At 42.1% G+C, this 16,534-nt stretch overlaps 1 long non-coding RNA gene across 1 annotated transcript; it reads left to right on the top strand.

The window, feature by feature from the left end:
* The first annotated feature begins 2,217 nt into the window (after positions 1-2,217).
* LOC117299235 lies at positions 2,218-9,967 on the top strand. The gene is made up of 3 exons (XR_004520045.1): positions 2,218-5,946; positions 9,348-9,351; positions 9,934-9,967. It is a non-coding gene; the product is annotated as an uncharacterized LOC117299235 (long non-coding RNA).
* The last annotated feature ends 6,567 nt before the right edge of the window (positions 9,968-16,534 follow it).

Below are 16,534 nucleotides of genomic sequence, written 5' to 3'. Positions count from 1 at the left end.
TACTAGCATGTTTAGGCGCATTGAATCGGTGGTTTGTGTTCATGCTAGGTCTTTTTTTGAGATCTTTTGCCAGGGTGCTCGTCGATTTTGTCCAGGTGCTACGTTTTTTTAACAGACACATTGGTATTTTGAGAATTTTGGACGGGTGGGGCCAATGTGTGGAGAACAATGCCAGAGGCCTTTTTTGTAATATCATTGGCACTGAACCACGTACATGTAAATCTGATTACAAAACACAGGGGTTTTGATAAAAAATCCTTCCTGATTAAAAATGTTGAAATATTGTAGAACCCATTTATAAAGGCATAATAAGTGCAGCTTTTCTCTTATGTGGTTGATATACTGCCTCTTGTTCATTACAGAAACATTAAAAATCCCAAATGGCCTATTAAATGTCTTTTGTAAATATCCTTCTGTAAAAATTGTCTTTGTTCACCTCTGACTTTATGCTGCAATAATGTTTTTATCAATAAACTATTTAAAACCATTTGAATTCAATTCAATTATGGAAGTTCTTAATACTTTATTTGCAGATGTTGTTGAGCTACCAAGATGCTTTGATCTGAAATCCAGCATTATCATTAATTGTGTCAACACACAAGGTCGGATCTGCACTCAAGCTTGCAAGAAAAAGAATGGAATCAGGTCAGTGTGTAGAATGCATCCAGAAATGGATCCAATTGTATCAGTAAACATGTATTCTGTTAATCTATGCAAAGGTACTCTTTAGTTAACAATAACAGTGCCAACTGTTGCTTCAGTAAATATCAGTAATGATTGTTGTTGAGCTACCTTTCCTATGTAATCACAATCGGGGTTAAATTTTCGTTAATGGTTCTGCAAAAGTCATGCAGCATCAACTTATTTAAGTCCACTCAAGATCAATGGCATATTTTTATTGTTTATGTGTAATCTACATGATGTTTTTCGAATGGACCATGCAATTACTACAGATAACGTAGTATCAAAAATCATTGAGGTCTTTAAGTGTGTGTAAGGATCAACAATAAGTTCACGTCCTTTTTTTGAAAGAGGATGAAGGAAGGCACGGTATGAAAGCGCAGCTAATGATTAACGAAACGTGCCAATGAAAACAACGTTGACGTTGTGCAGCACGAATCACGTACTGCACAAAAACCTGATAAGCTCTGCAACTTCGGCTCGCACTCATCATACACGAGATGGCGCACCCGCTAGAAATTAATTCTGCAAATGTAGCGGTTCTTGGTAGGCGTCTGCAAGTGTAGGTCGACAGAATTTAAGTCGCCTTGTGGTCATACTCAGATGTGGATATGACCACAGTGGTGTCGTCCCTTGTAGTTGTAGGCTGACATGAAGTAGATGGATTGGTCTTGAGGTAGAGCTTAGTTGGCCGCATTCTTTAGCTGACTTTGGTTGGTTCTCTGGTAGTTTTAGGTTCTTGAAAGTTAGCAGGATCTGGATAGGGACTTTTAAGGTTAGGACTAGGGTTGAGTTCAGGTTAGGGTTAGGGTTTGTAGTTTAGGTTGACTGTGGTCAACACCTCTGACTTGACTTCAAGTAGACTGTGAATTTGTTGGCCAACACTTGCAGACACTTACCAAGAAACCCCATCTAGGCCATCAAGCACAAGATCAGCAACGAAACATTGTATAGTTAATGCTAAACTACTTGTCATCATTCATTTGGTGTCAATCTTCTGACAAGAGAACATTATGGAGTAGTCATGGACCAAGACACGCCATCAGGAAAGCACTCAGTACTGCAGAGTCTGTAGCACATTCAAGTACATGTACCATCTCTTTCAAGCAATGCACAGAGTTTGCATCTTCATCAAAAGACAGCCACATGTATCAGTTTATAGTATAGTAACATGTATGTTCCAATTTGCATTTGATCTTGTTATTGATTAGTTTGTTTGAAGACACTGGACACTATTGGAAAATGTCAAAGACCAGTCTTTTCACTCGGTGTATCTTAACATATGCATAAAATAACAAACCTATGAAGACTTGAGCTCAATTGGTCGTCGGAGTTGCAAGATAACTATGAAAGCAAAAAAACCACCCTTGTCACACGAAGCTGTGTGCTTTCAGATGCTTGATTTCGAGACCTCAAATTCTAAACTTGAGGTCTCGAGATCAAATTCGTGGAAATTTACTTCTTTCTCAAAAACTACGTTACTTTAAAGGGAGCCGTTCTCTCACAATGTTTTATACCATCAACAGCTCCCCATACTCGTCACCAAGTAAGGTTTTATGCTAATAGTTATTTTGAGTAATTACCAATAGTGTCCACTGCCTTTAACACATAATTTTTATTGTATCGTGGTGAATTGGTCATTGTCCAAATTATTAAGTGGGTATTTTTATTGGAGTGTTTCTAAATTGAAGTCATTTTCGCCCTAGTCTTGTGTTGGCATCTGCAGCTCTCCTTAAAAAGTCTTTAACAAGAAGATTTTTGTATAGAAATATTTTGCAGATGATTTTTGGAGGTCCAGCAAAGTTGAGCTCCTCCATTTTGTTTTATCACCTTTTTAAAATATTCAGTAAAAGCGATATCAACTTTCGAGACTTAATTTTCAAAAAAGTTTGAATTATTTACATTTAAGACACTCCTTTGACCAACATGTAGTTTGTAGGCAATGATCATGACCAGGGGGCATGGAGGCAATCACCTTCGTTGCCTCCATGAAGAATCAGGCCTGAGTTTTGGGTATGTCTGTTCACTCTCATAATGACTTTTTCTGAACTTCATGTAACCAATTTTGTGCTCTTTCCCTCATAGCAGTCTTAAACATCTGCAATTTATGCAAAACCACTATATTTGTACCCTTTGGATATACTAGTCATGGGAGAGCAGGAAAGACTTCAAGCCTGAAGCCCTTTTCTTGCATCTGAAAGCACACATAAGTGCAACAATGGTGTTTATTCTTTTATTATTTTCTTGCCACTTCGATGACCAATTGAGTCAATTTTTTCTGGACGTTGACAAATACCAAACAGGAAAATCTTGGGAACAAATGGAGAAGCCTAAAACAACATGACATGTCCTCAGTGGCCCTTAAACCGCTCATCACATGAAAAGCCCTCTAGACATTGCATTTCTTATGAGAGGGAACAGACATCACCGAAAAAATTCACTTCAGCCGTCACTAAAAACAAGTTATGTAATTGGTTGTTAGGATTAATAAAGTAAATTATTATGTCTGATTCTTTTAGTGTAGGCCTAATGCACACGAATAATCTGCTTTCAAATAAAATAGACATATATACATTTTTCTCTTTTTGCTAGTGATTTTTATATCTCGATGTAGGCCTACTATATTTACAATTCAGCCATGTGCTGTGATTGTGAATAAACCTTTTATCTGTCTATAATCATTCTTTCTATCTATCTATCTTTCTTTGAATCTGTGGAGCGCAACAGCCAGCGGCAACGCTTTTCTTGTTACAGATAACATATGTTAAAACCAACGTTGACATTAAAGTCCGCTTTTAACTGGAAGTAAAGGTCACATGGGGTCAAACTCTGTGTAGCACTTCTTAGAGTATTCAAAGTCCATCATTTGATGTATAGATTGTATTTTTATATAAAACATTCGTTTTAAAACATGTTTAAATTTGTTATTCAATGTGTTTGGGCCAAACAGTAAAAAATAAAAGATAAAGTATCAACCAGGATTAAGGCAGGATGGAGCTCATTTGGACAAAACAGAGGTACACTTGGTGATAAGAACAGAATTACAAGTATAGCACTTAGGAGAAAAATAACTTGATCAGTGTGTGCTACGAACAATAACTTATGGAGCAGAGACAGAACTGATCGAACATAAACTCTGCAAAGCACAGAAAGCACACAGAGCAATGAAGAGACAATTGTGCATCTCAAATAGAGACAGGATTAAATGCACAGAAACACCAAAGAAAATTGGAGGAAGAGAATGTTATATAAGGACAATAAAACAAGCTAAATGGAAATGGGCTGGACACACTGCCTGAAGAAATGACAACAGATGGACAACAAGAATATCGGATTGGCAACCAAGGATAAGGAAAAGAGAAGAGAATGGAGAGATGACATCAGGGTTTATGCACGAACAACATGGACAAAAACTGCAAGAAATTGAAATGAATGGCTTTTACATTTGGAGGGACATCCTACACAGCCTAAATGATGATGATGAATAGTGACAGCACTATGATGTAGCTGAAGAATGTTCAGTTTCAAGTTTCTAATGGGAGTTGCCTGCTGGCTGGATGTGTGTAGGCTGGAGTGTGTCATCAGTGCTGTGGTGAGTGGATGCAGGTGTTGGAAGAACTGTTGTCTTGGCATGGGGCCCATAATGTAGCAGAGCAGAGGTTGGGGCGAAGATCAGCATTCTGGGTGTGTCCAGTTCGAACTCTTCCATATATGAGCAATTTCGTCATTGAATTTCACCAGAACCATGGATAGAGGAGATCCCGTGGTAGGGGCCCAGCAGTTTGCTCATAGAACAGGTCCATTTGTTGGAAGCTTGATGAAGCAATACTTGGGCGATAAGAAGATCAAGGATTTGTTGAGGAATGAGGCTCATGGCCATTGGGTCTATGTCATGGTGGAATCGGCTTGGCATTGTTTTGCATTGAGGCATGCTTTTTTCGTAGGAACTCGTTTTATGGTGAAGAAAACTGAAATTCTGTGTTAGGCCAAACTAGTTGGTGTGGAGAATCTTGGTGAGATGTCTGGCCGTGTTGTAGGCTGGTAAACCACTCGACCCACTTTGTTATTGAGGGAGTCATCAAGATTGTGTATCTTGGGTTGACTGAGGAAACAAGGGCAGTAGGATTCAGAGAGCTTGAGATTGCAGAGGGCTTTTAAAATGACGCTTAATTAGCTTGAAACAAATGGAGAGACCGGAGCTGCTATGTGATCTTGCATTTAATATCTGGGATGGGCTTTCTTGTAGGTGCTGTCCCTAACACAACTCTATATAACCCTCATCTTAACACTAACCCTAGGACTACCCGGGAGTTCTATCACCTTAACCCTTAACATAACCCTATAACATACCTACACTCATGTCCAATACTTACAGACAACTGACTACTCTAACCAACTCTTACAGGCACCAACTAATACACTTATAGATACCTACCAAGAAAACCCCATCCCAGATATTGAATGTAAGATCACATACCAGTTTCGGTCTCAAGCCTAGATGTACGGTGCAGCGCAATGTGGCAGATTTCGCTATTGCTCTCCTTAAAACGTCTCTGTTTTCTCTGTTTTCTTGCTATATTGGTTGTCTACCAGTATGTGAACTCCTGACAGCGTTGACCGTGGGTTGCATTGAACACACACGAAGGTTCAATTAACTGGCTTTTCTGTCCTCGTTCCGGAGCTTTGTTTACATTCAACAAGTCATACTGAATACACGAGAAGATAAAGAACCTTACTGGTGAGCAGATTTACCGATTGGCCTACAGAGGCCGCCAGCATCACTTGACGGGAGTGGTGCTGGCACCCCCTACTGGTTGATCGGCACCGCCTCTACACTGCCACTCCTAGGCCCTTGCATGTCCCAGAAGCAGGCAGCGAGCACCATCGCCTGCAAGTGAAGCCAGTGAGAACAAAATAGGGGGAAACTGTCCTGATGGTCCCGCTGCACCTAAGTCCTGTGCAGTAGTTGTTTTCCTCAAAACTGTGGGTAACTCCTTTTAGAGATCACAGTGGCGGGTGGACTGGCAGGGGTCCTCGATGAATGTTGCCGCAACCTGGGTGCTGTTACTTGCGGCAGAGGCAGGTCGGTCAGTGCTCTCCTTCTGGGTGCTGTTATCCACCTAAAAGGATGGTTCACTCCCCGTCCGGCCAGGTGTTTGGAGTTCCCGTGTCCTCTGCTCCACCGGGACGGTCCTGGTCGTGGCTACCCTCTGCCGCTGGGTTAGGTGGTGTCAGAGGCCACTCCGAGGGGAGATGGTCCTCTGTGTTTGGCCCAACCCCCAACAAGAAGAGATCCCTCAAGGGGCTCAGTTCAGGCGGATGAGGTGACGTTGCAGGTTCTTGTGCGTCGCTTCCAGCCTCTGGCCGGTGTTGTCGGTGTTCCATGGAGGTTGCCTCCGCCGAGGTTACCTCATAAGGGAGGGAGACGGGGGGCATTCCGAGCTGTCACAATGTCCCTTTACTCACTGTAGGCCTATGCTTATCTCCCTTGTGTTCGATGGAATGGTTGGAGGGCGCTCCGAGTGGTCGCAAACCTCCCCCACTCCATTAGCTCCTCTTCCAGTGCCGAGGTGATGGTCGGACTGTCTAGTCTCCTGTCATCCCAACTCTGGTTCGTCTCCAAGGGGATCTGTGCCCCTGACGTAGACAAGATGGGCATGCAGCGATGGCTGGATTGGAGATGTGTGTTGTGTGTGTGTGATTGATGTCGAATTGGACGGTTCTGAGTGATCCGAGCATCCGGCGTAGGTGTGTTTGTAGCCTTGAGCATCTCCGAGTGGAGATGTGTGTGGTGTGTGTTTGTGATTGTATGTCGGACGAGACGGTTCCGAATGGATCCGTGGGTCAGACATAGTGTGGGGCTGCTACCAAAGAGAAAGTTGTCTCACCCTGGACTGCCCCCAGTCCCTGAGAACCCTATCAAATTTCTGGAGATAAAGTTTCCCCCTTGTCCTCTGTTCCCTCCATGGACAATATATCTTCAACACCGATGAACAAGTGATGAACAGTTATGGAGACCGCCATTAAATATTTCGGGATAAAACTTCCCCCATGTCCTCTGTTTCCTCAAGTTTTCTTAGTTTTCAAAAATATACAAATATTTTATGTAAAACACTGTCTACTAAACACTGTTTCAAGTAATTATCTGTAGAACAATATATACTGCTAATTAGCATACTTCTAATTGCATAACAAAGTAATTGATGATGTCACAACGTTAAATTAAAAAAAATTGTTTAAAAAAATTATCTGTAGAACAATATCTACTACTAATTAGCATACAAGGTATTTTGCATATCAAAGCACTTGATGTATATATATTAGAAATCTTGTTCGAAGTATGACCCCATGTGACCTTTTCTTCTGTTTAAAACCGGAAGTTCAAATCTCTTAATTCAAGGGTTAATATCACAGCAACCTAAATAAGTTTACACATGAAACTAAATTCATCTGACAGTATGCATGGCCCAGTATTTCTTTGGGGAGGATGATATCATCAATGACGCCACAACGTTAAAAACAGCGCAAGAGAACTATAATGCATACAAGTCCCTAATGGACTCACACACAAAGTGCCATGTAAGAATTTTTGAACAGGTTCGCTGCGCTCCTTTTCCACTTCCTCTTCTACTTCCCATTCTCTCTTTTCAAGGAACACCTTTTCCAGTTTAGTTTTAGCTTTTATTTAGTGTAGGTAGAGTTAAAAGCGCCTGGACCCCAGAAAAGATAATGGTCAACACTTAATTGTTGTCAGTAGGAGCAAGTGGGAGTACACATACACACAGATCTCCTGCTGGCGGAAAAGGCGTATCCCCGCACTGCAGTATGGGTATTGTTCTGGTGTTCCAACTTACTCTTTCTGTCGTGTTCCTCAACCCTCTTGGGCTATATTATTAATCCAAACTGTTCCAATAAAGAATGCCAGTTGGCAGCACGATTTTTAGATTATACAAACATCTGTTAAATTGTCAATATGTTTCTTGTGTATATGTAACTGTGGTTTTTACTCTTGGTGCCAATTTTAATTAGTGTTTTCAATTCCTTGATAAACAGCCGACATGTTATACATGTATTTGTCCAGTATTTTTGTAAACAATGAAGCCTTTTTAAATTGTAAAGTGCATTGTGGGACCTGTGATGCAGAATGAGCTGTTGTTCTAATATCTATTGTTAAATTTAACTGTTTTTATAATGTTTAATATTAATATGTTTTATCAATCCTGTGAATGGCACTTATAAGACCTTACTTAGTCTCATTCTCTACTTGTGTTTTCTGAAAGCCTCCATGGGTGGTTGGTCTGCTTCGCCTGTAACCATCAACTTTTCCTCTTTTGCATCTTTCGCTTAAGTATCCCAGCAGACATTTTGTTTTTTTCTTCCCTTTCTACCAGTTGCTCCTGGCCACACTGCTTTCAGGGTTGTCTTGACAACCCATCACCATTGCAATGCTTCTTATCAGCTCTGTCAGTCTGTGCTCATCCATACTCGGAAATTACTTTGAGCAAACATCTTATGGCGTTGTGGTAAATTCTGACTTTGCTCCTCGGCCATTGATATACTGTTTGACTCAACACTGCTTCTATGCCATCTTTCCTAGCATTCGTATCTAGGATGAAGTCTCTCTCCCGCATGTGGTATGACAAGATGGGGGATGTTGGTCTACTCTTGAGTTTGCTTGACTCAACTGCCTTCGTGCCATTTATACTAGCATCCGTATCTAGGATGGAGTCTCGCTCCCACATGTGGTACGACAAGATCAAGGATGCATGTGAGTCTACTCTTGAGTTTGTCAAATGCACACTGACTCTGGCATAACTCACTCTACCAATCAAACACTCTTGATTTCGATGTCAGGGCATACAAAAGGCTAGCAAAACCCTATTTGACTTTGTTGTTATAGGACACAGTCCTTCACACTCTTTGGGACAGCCCAATCCTTGCCTTGTCCCATCTTTGTACAACATTGGCAACCCTCGGACTATCAGAGGGTTCCATCACTCTAAGACTTTATGACTCTAAGACTCTTTGTTTCTTCCTCTATTTCATAAAACCTCTGTCTAATTCCTGTATCACACTCTGATGATATCTGTCTGTCCCAGTAGCTCTCTCTACTGAGCCACTCTGTCCTGTGCTTGTCTTGTTTCAACTCTAAAAACAATCCAAGAAACAACACTCTTTGTTTTTTCTCTTCTTCATAAAACCTCTGTTTAACTCCTGTATCACACTCTGATGATATCTGTCTGTCCTCAGTAGGTTTCCATACTGCGCCACTCTGTCCTGTGCTTGTTTTGTTAACCCTTTAAAACAATCCAAGCAACAACAATTTTCGTTTCTTTCTCTACTTCTCTATTTCTCCAAGAATAGAGGAGATCCAATGGCAGCCTCAGCGATTTGCTCATATAAGTGGTTCCTCCATCGGAAGCTTGATGAAGATAGGCAGTTGATGAGGAGATCGAGGACTTGTAGCTTGTGCTGTCATGGTGAGATCAACTTGGAGGCATTACTTTGTGATGAGGGTATATTGGTGAAGAGGGAGACTACATCAAAACTTACAACAATGCCAGATTGATTAAAGTGGATGTCCTTAAAGATGTTGACAAACCGGCTTAAGTTTGTGATGTGATGCTTTGTGAGGCAGCTTGAGGCTGACGGAGAGATGGAAGCAGGTCGGTGATCTTGTGTTCGATAGCCTGGATTGGGTTTCTTGGTAGTTGTCTGGTAGAGTCTGTTGATTGAATCTCAGTTACCTTGTTGTCATAGTCAGAGGTGGACATAACCACAGTGGCATAACCTTAGTTGCATTTTTGAGGGTTTGCAGGATCTGGATATGGACTTAGTTAGGATAAGGTTTAGCATTAGGGTTAGGGTTAGGTATAGGGATAGAGACAATTTGATGAATGGATGCTAGTTGCTCAGGTGTTGTAGGAACTGATGAAGTGTTGTCCCGGTCACGGCCATTCAACAAAAGATCACCAGACCTGCTCCCGTCTCTCCATCAGTCTCAAGCGGCTTCACAAAGCACCACGCCACCAAATAAAGCCGCTTTGTGAACATCATAAAGTCAATGTCTATATCTTTGGTTGTGCTGTCAATCGCAGGAAAGTCTCGCTCTTTGGTACCGCTGCCAATTACAGAAAAGTCTCACTCTTTGCTAGTGCCGTCAACCAGAGAAATGTCTTGCTCTTTGGTTGCACTGCCAACTACAGAAAGGTCTCGTAAAATGTCTTCCTCTTTGGTTGAGCCGTCAACCAGAGAAATGTCTCGCTCTTTGGTTGAGCCGTCAACCACAGAAATGTCTGGCTCTTTGGTTGAGCCGTCAACCAGAGAAATGTCTCGCTCGTTGGTTGTTGCCGTCAACCACAGAAATGTTTCGCTCTATGGTTGAGCCGTCAACCACAGAAATGTTTCGCTCTTTGGTTGAACCGTCAACCAGAGAAATGTCTTGCTCGTTGGTTGAGCCGTCAACCACAGAAATGACTCGCTCTTTGGTTGCGCTGCCAACCACAGAAATGTCTTGCTCTGTATGGTTGTGCCGTCAACCAGAAAAATAACTCGCTTGTTGGTTGAGCCGTCAACCACATAAATGTCTTGCTCGTTGGTTGAGCTGTCAACCACAGAAGTCAACCACAGAAGTGTCGTGGTCTTTGGTTGAGCTGCAACCAAAGAAATGTCTCGCTCTTTGGTTGAGCCGTCAACCACAGAAATGTTTCGCTCTATGGTTGAGCCGTCAACCACAGAAATGTTTCGCTCTATGGTTGAACAGTCAACCAGAGAAATGTGTCGCTTTTTGGTTGAGCCATCAACCAGAGAAATGTCTCGCTCTTTGGTTGAGCCGTCAACCACAGAAATGTTTCGCTCGTTGGTTGAGCCGTAAACCACATAACTGTCTCGTTCTTTGGTTGGGCCGTAAACCAGAGAAATGTTTCGCTCTTTGGTTGAGCCGTCAACCAGAGAAATGTCTCGCTTTTTGGTTGAGCCATCAACCAGAGAAATGTCTCGCTCTTTGGTTGAGCCGTCAACCAGAAAAATGTTTCGTTCTTTGGTTGGGCCGTCAACCAGAGAAATGTCTCGCTCTTTGGTTGAGCCGTCAACCACAGAAATGTTTCGCTCTTTGGTTGTTGCCGTCAACCACAGAAATGTCTTGCTCGTTGGTTGAGCCGTAAACCACATAACTGTCTCGTTCTTTGGTTGGGCCGTAAACCAGAGAAATGTCTCGCTCTTTGGTTGAGCCGTCAACCAGAGAAATGTTTCGCTCTTTGGTTGAGCCGTCAACCAGAAAAATGTCTCGCTCGTTGGTTGATCTGCCAACCACATAAATATCTTCACTCTTTGGCTTCCTCTATCAAATAAAGAAATGTCTTTATTCTATGGTTTCCTCTGTCAACCACAGAAATGTCTATCTCTTCCTCTAGCAGGAAAAGTTGATGATTATGGCAAGGTCTACACAATTTCCAAATCACATGTTTTATTGAGGGTTCCGGGATATTATACGCATGGCACGATATAGTTCTTTTTTGGCTTGATTGATGTAATGTTGTTTTACTGTTTAATTTTTGCTGTAATTTTAATTTATTGTCTGTTTATGTTGGTTTACATGGTTTGGGACAACAATGAGTTTGCGTAGTGGATTAAAGTAGTTGAAGGCAGTTTTATTTTAAGCTGTCTGTAATTTTGTTTAGTTTTTGTTAAATTATTAAGTGGGTATTTTTATAGGAGTGTTTATAAATTGAAGTCATTTTCGCCCTAGTCTTGTGTTGGCATCTGCAACTCTCCTTAAAAAGTCTTTAACAAGAAGATTTTTGTATAGAAATATTTTGCAGATGATTTTTGGAGGTCCAGCAAAGTTGAGCTCCTCCATTTTGTTTTATCACCTTTTTAAAATATTCAGTAAAAGCGATATCAACTTTCGAGACTTAATTTTCAAAAAAGTTTGAATTATTCACATTTAAGACACTCCTTTGACCAACATGTAGTTTGTAGGCAATGATCATGACCAGGGGGCATGGAGGCAATCACCTTCGTTGCCTCCATGAAGAATCAGGCCTGAGTTTTGGGTATGTCTGTTCACTCTCATAATGACTTTTTCTGAACTTCATGTAACCAATTTTGTGCTCTTTCCCTCATAGCAGTCTTAAACATCTGCAATTTATGCAAAACCACTATATTTGTACCCGTTGGATATACTAGTCATGGGAGAGCAGGAAAGACTTCAAGCCTGAAGCCCTTTTCTTGCATCTGAAAGCACACATAAGTGCAACAATGGTGTTTATTCTTTTATTATTTTCTTTCCACTTCGATGACCAATTGAGTCAATTTTTTCTGGACATTGACAAATACCAAACAGGTAAAATCTTGGGAACAAATGGAGAAGCCTAAAACAACATGACATGTCCTCAGTGGCCCTTAAACCGCTCATCACATGAAAAGCCCTCTAGACATTGCATTTCTTATGAGAGGGAACAGACATCACCGAAAAAATTCACTTCAGCCGTCACTAAAAACAAGTTATGTAATTGGTTGTTAGGATTAATAAAGTAAATTATTATGTCTGATTCTTTTAGTGTAGGCCTAATGCACATGAATAATCTGCTTTCAAATAAAATAGACATACATACATTTTTCTCTTTTTGCTAGTGATTTTTATATCTCGATGTAGGCCTACTATATTTACAATTCAGCCATGTGCTGTGATTGTGAATAAACCTTTTATCTGTCTATAATCATTCTTTCTATCTATCTATCTTTCTTTGAATCTGTGGAGCGCAACAGCCAGCGGCAACGCTTTTCTTGTTACAGATAACATATGTTAAAACCAACGTTGACATTAAAGTCCGCTTTTAATTGGAAGTAAAGGTCACATGGGGTCAAACTCTGTGTAGCACTTCTTAGAGTATTCAAAGTCTATCATTTGATGTATAGATTGTATTTTTATATAAAACATTCGTTTTAAAACATGTTTAAATTTGTTATTCAATGTGTTTGGGCCAAACAGTAAAAAATAAAAGATAAAGTATCAACCAGGATTAAGGCAGGATGGAGCTCATTTGGACAAAACAGAGGTACACTTGGTGATGAGAACAGAATTACAAGTATAGCACTTAGGAGAAAAATAACTTGATCAGTGTGTGCTACGAACAATAACTTATGGAGCAGAGACAGAACTGATCGAACATAAACTCTGCAAAGCACAGAAAGCACACAGAGCAATGAAGAGACAATTGTGCATCTCAAATAGAGACAGGATTAAATGCACAGAAACACCAAAGAAAATTGGAGGAAGAGAATGTTATATAAGGACAATAAAACAAGCTAAATGGAAATGGGCTGGACACACTGCCTGAAGAAATGACAACAGATGGACAACAAGAATATCGGATTGGCAACCAAGGATAAGGAAAAGAGAAGAGAATGGAGAGATGACATCAGGGTTTATGCACGAACAACATGGACAAAAACTGCAAGAAATTGAAATGAATGGCTTTTACATTTGGAGGGACATCCTACACAGCCTAAATGATGATGATGAATAGTGACAGCACTATGATGTAGCTGAAGAATGTTCAGTTTCAAGTTTCTAATGGGAGTTGCCTGCTGGCTGGATGTGTGTAGGCTGGAGTGTGTCATCAGTGCTGTGGTGAGTGGGTGCAGGTGTTGGAAGAACTGTTGTCTTGGCATGGGGCCCATAATGTAGCAGAGCAGAGGTTGGGGCGAAGATCAGCATTCTGGGTGTGTCCAGTTCGAACTCTTCCATATATGAGCAATTTCGTCATTGAATTTCGCCAGAACCATGGATAGAGGAGATCCCGTGGTAGGGGCCCAGCAGTTTGCTCATAGAACAGGTCCATTTGTTGGAAGCTTGATGAAGCAATACTTGGGCGATAAGAAGATCAAGGATTTGTTGAGGAATGAGGCTCATGGCCATTGGGTCTATGTCATGGTGGAATCGGCTTGGCATTGTTTTGCATTGAGGCATGCTTTTTTCGTAGGAACTCGTTTTATGGTGAAGAAAACTGAAATTCTGTGTTAGGCCAAACTAGTTGGTGTGGAGAATCTTGGTGAGATGTCTGGCCGTGTTGTAGGCTGGTAAACCACTCGACCCACTTTGTTATTGAGGGAGTCATCAAGATTGTGTATCTTGGGTTGACTGAGGAAACAAGGGCAGTAGGATTCAGAGAGCTTGAGATTGCAGAGGGCTTTTAAAATGACGCTTAATTAGCTTGAAACAAATGGAGAGACCGGAGCTGCTATGTGATCTTGCATTTAATATCCGGGATGGGCTTTCTTGTAGGTGCTGTCCCTAACACAACTCTATATAACCCTCATCTTAACACTAACCCTAGGACTACCCGGGAGTTCTATCACCTTAACCCTTAACATAACCCTATAACATACCTACACTCATGTCCAACACTTACAGACAACTGACTACTCTAACCAACTCTTACAGGCACCAACTCTAACTTACAGACACCAACTAATACACTTATAGATACCTACCAAGAAAACCCCATCCCAGATATTGAATGTAAGATCACATACCAGTTTCGGTCTCAAGCCTAGATGTACGGTGCAGCGCAATGTGGCAGATTTCGCTATTGCTCTCCTTAAAACCTCTCTGTTTTCTCTGTTTTCTTGCTATATTGGTTGTCTACCAGTATGTGAACTCCTGACAGCGTTGACCGTGGGTTGCATTGAACACACACGAAGGTTCAATTAACTGGCTTTTCTGTCCTCGTTCCGGAGCTTTGTTTACATTCAACAAGTCATACTGAATACACGAGAAGATAAAGAACCTTACTGGTGAGCAGATTTACCGATTGGCCTACAGAGGCCGCCAGCATCACTTGACGGGAGTGGTGCTGGCACCCCCTACTGGTTGATCGGCACCGCCTCTACACTGCCACTCCTAGGCCCTTGCATGTCCCAGAAGCAGGCAGCGAGCACCATCGCCTGCAAGTGAAGCCAGTGAGAACAAAATAGGGGGAAACTGTCCTGATGGTCCCGCTGCACCTAAGTCCTGTGCAGTAGTTGTTTTCCTCAAAACTGTGGGTAACTCCTTTTAGAGATCACAGTGGCGGGTGGACTGGCAGGGGTCCTTGATGAATGTTGCCGCAACCTGGGTGCTGTTACTTGCGGCAGAGGCGGGTCGGTCAGTGCTCTCCTTCTGGGTGCTGTTATCCACCTAAAAGGATGGTTCACTCCCCGTCCGGCCAGGTGTTTGGAGTTCCCGTGTCCTCTGCTCCACCGGGACGGTCCTGGTCGTGGCTACCCTCTGCTGCTGGGTTAGGTGGTGTCAGAGGCCACTCCGAGGGGAGATGGTCCTCTGTGTTTGGCCCAACCCCCAACAAGAAGAGATCCCTCAAGGGGCTCAGTTCAGGCGGATGAGGTGACGTTGCGGGTTCTTGTGCGTCGCTTCCAGCCTCTGGCCGGTGTTGTCGGTGTTCCATGGAGGTTGCCTCCGCCGAGGTTACCTCATAAGGGAGGGAGACGGGGGGCATTCCGAGCTGTCACAATGTCCCTTTACTCACTGTAGGCCTATGCTTATCTCCCTTGTGTTCGATGGAATGGTTGGAGGGCGCTCCGAGTGGTCGCAAACCTCCCCCACTCCATTAGCTCCTCTTCCAGTGCCGAGGTGATGGTGGGACTGTCTAGTCTCCTGTCATCCCAACTCTGGTTCGTCTCCAAGGGGATCTGTGCCCCTGACGTAGACAAGATGGGCATGCAGCGATGGCTGGATTGGAGATGTGTGTTGTTTGTGTGTGATTGATGTCGAATTGGACGGTTCTGAGTGATCCGAGCATCCGGCGTAGGTGTGTTTGTAGCCTTGAGCATCTCCGAGTGGAGATGTGTGTGGTGTGTGTTTGTGATTGTATGTCGGACGAGACGGTTCCGAATGGATCCGTGGGTCGCACATAGTGTGGGGCTGCTACCAAAGAGAAAGTTGTCTCACCCTGGACTGCCCCCAGTCCCTGAGAACCCTATCAAATTTCTGGAGATAAAACTTCCCCCTTGTCCTCTGTTCCCTCCATGGACAATATATCTTCAACACCGATGAACAAGTGATGAACAGTTATGGAGACCGCCATTAAATATTTCGGGATAAAACTTCCCCCTTGTCCTCTGTTCCCTCCATGGACAATATATCTTCAACACCGATGAACAAGTGATGAACAGTTATGGAGGCCGCCATTAAATATTTCGGGATAAAACTTCCCCCTTGTCCTCTGTTCCCTCCATGGACAATATATCTTCAACACTGATGAACAAGTGATGAACAGTTATGGAGACCGCCATTAAATATTTCGGGATAAAACTTCCCCCTTGTCCTCTGTTCCCTCCATGGACAATATATCTTCAACACCGATGAACAAGTGATGAACAGTTATGACGACCGCCATTAAATATTTCGGGATAAAACTTCCCCATTGTCCTCTGTTCCCTCCATGGACAATATATCTTCAACACCGATGAACAAGTGATGAACAGTTATGGAGACCGCCATTAAATATTTCGGGATAAAACTTCCCCCTTGTCCTCTGTTCCCTCCATGGACAATATATCTTCAACACCGATGAACAAATGATGAACAGTTATGGAGACCGCCATTAAATATTTCGGGATAAAACTTCCCCCATGTCCTCTGTTTCCTCAAGTTTTCTTAGTTTTCAAAAATATACAAATATTTTATGTAAAACACTGTCTACTAAACACTGTTTCAAGTAATTATCTGTAGAACGATATATACTGCTAATTAGCATACTTCTAATTGCATAACAAAGTAATTGATGATGTCACAACGTTAAATTAAAAAAAATTGTTTAAAAAAATTATCTGTAGAACAATATCTACTACT

This window comes from Asterias rubens, chromosome 14 (assembly GCF_902459465.1).
Source record: "Asterias rubens chromosome 14, eAstRub1.3, whole genome shotgun sequence".
Lineage (NCBI taxonomy): Eukaryota > Metazoa > Echinodermata > Asteroidea > Forcipulatida > Asteriidae > Asterias > Asterias rubens.
The sequence above is the reverse complement of the archived record's forward strand: the minus strand, read 5'-3'. Positions and strand labels throughout refer to the sequence as shown.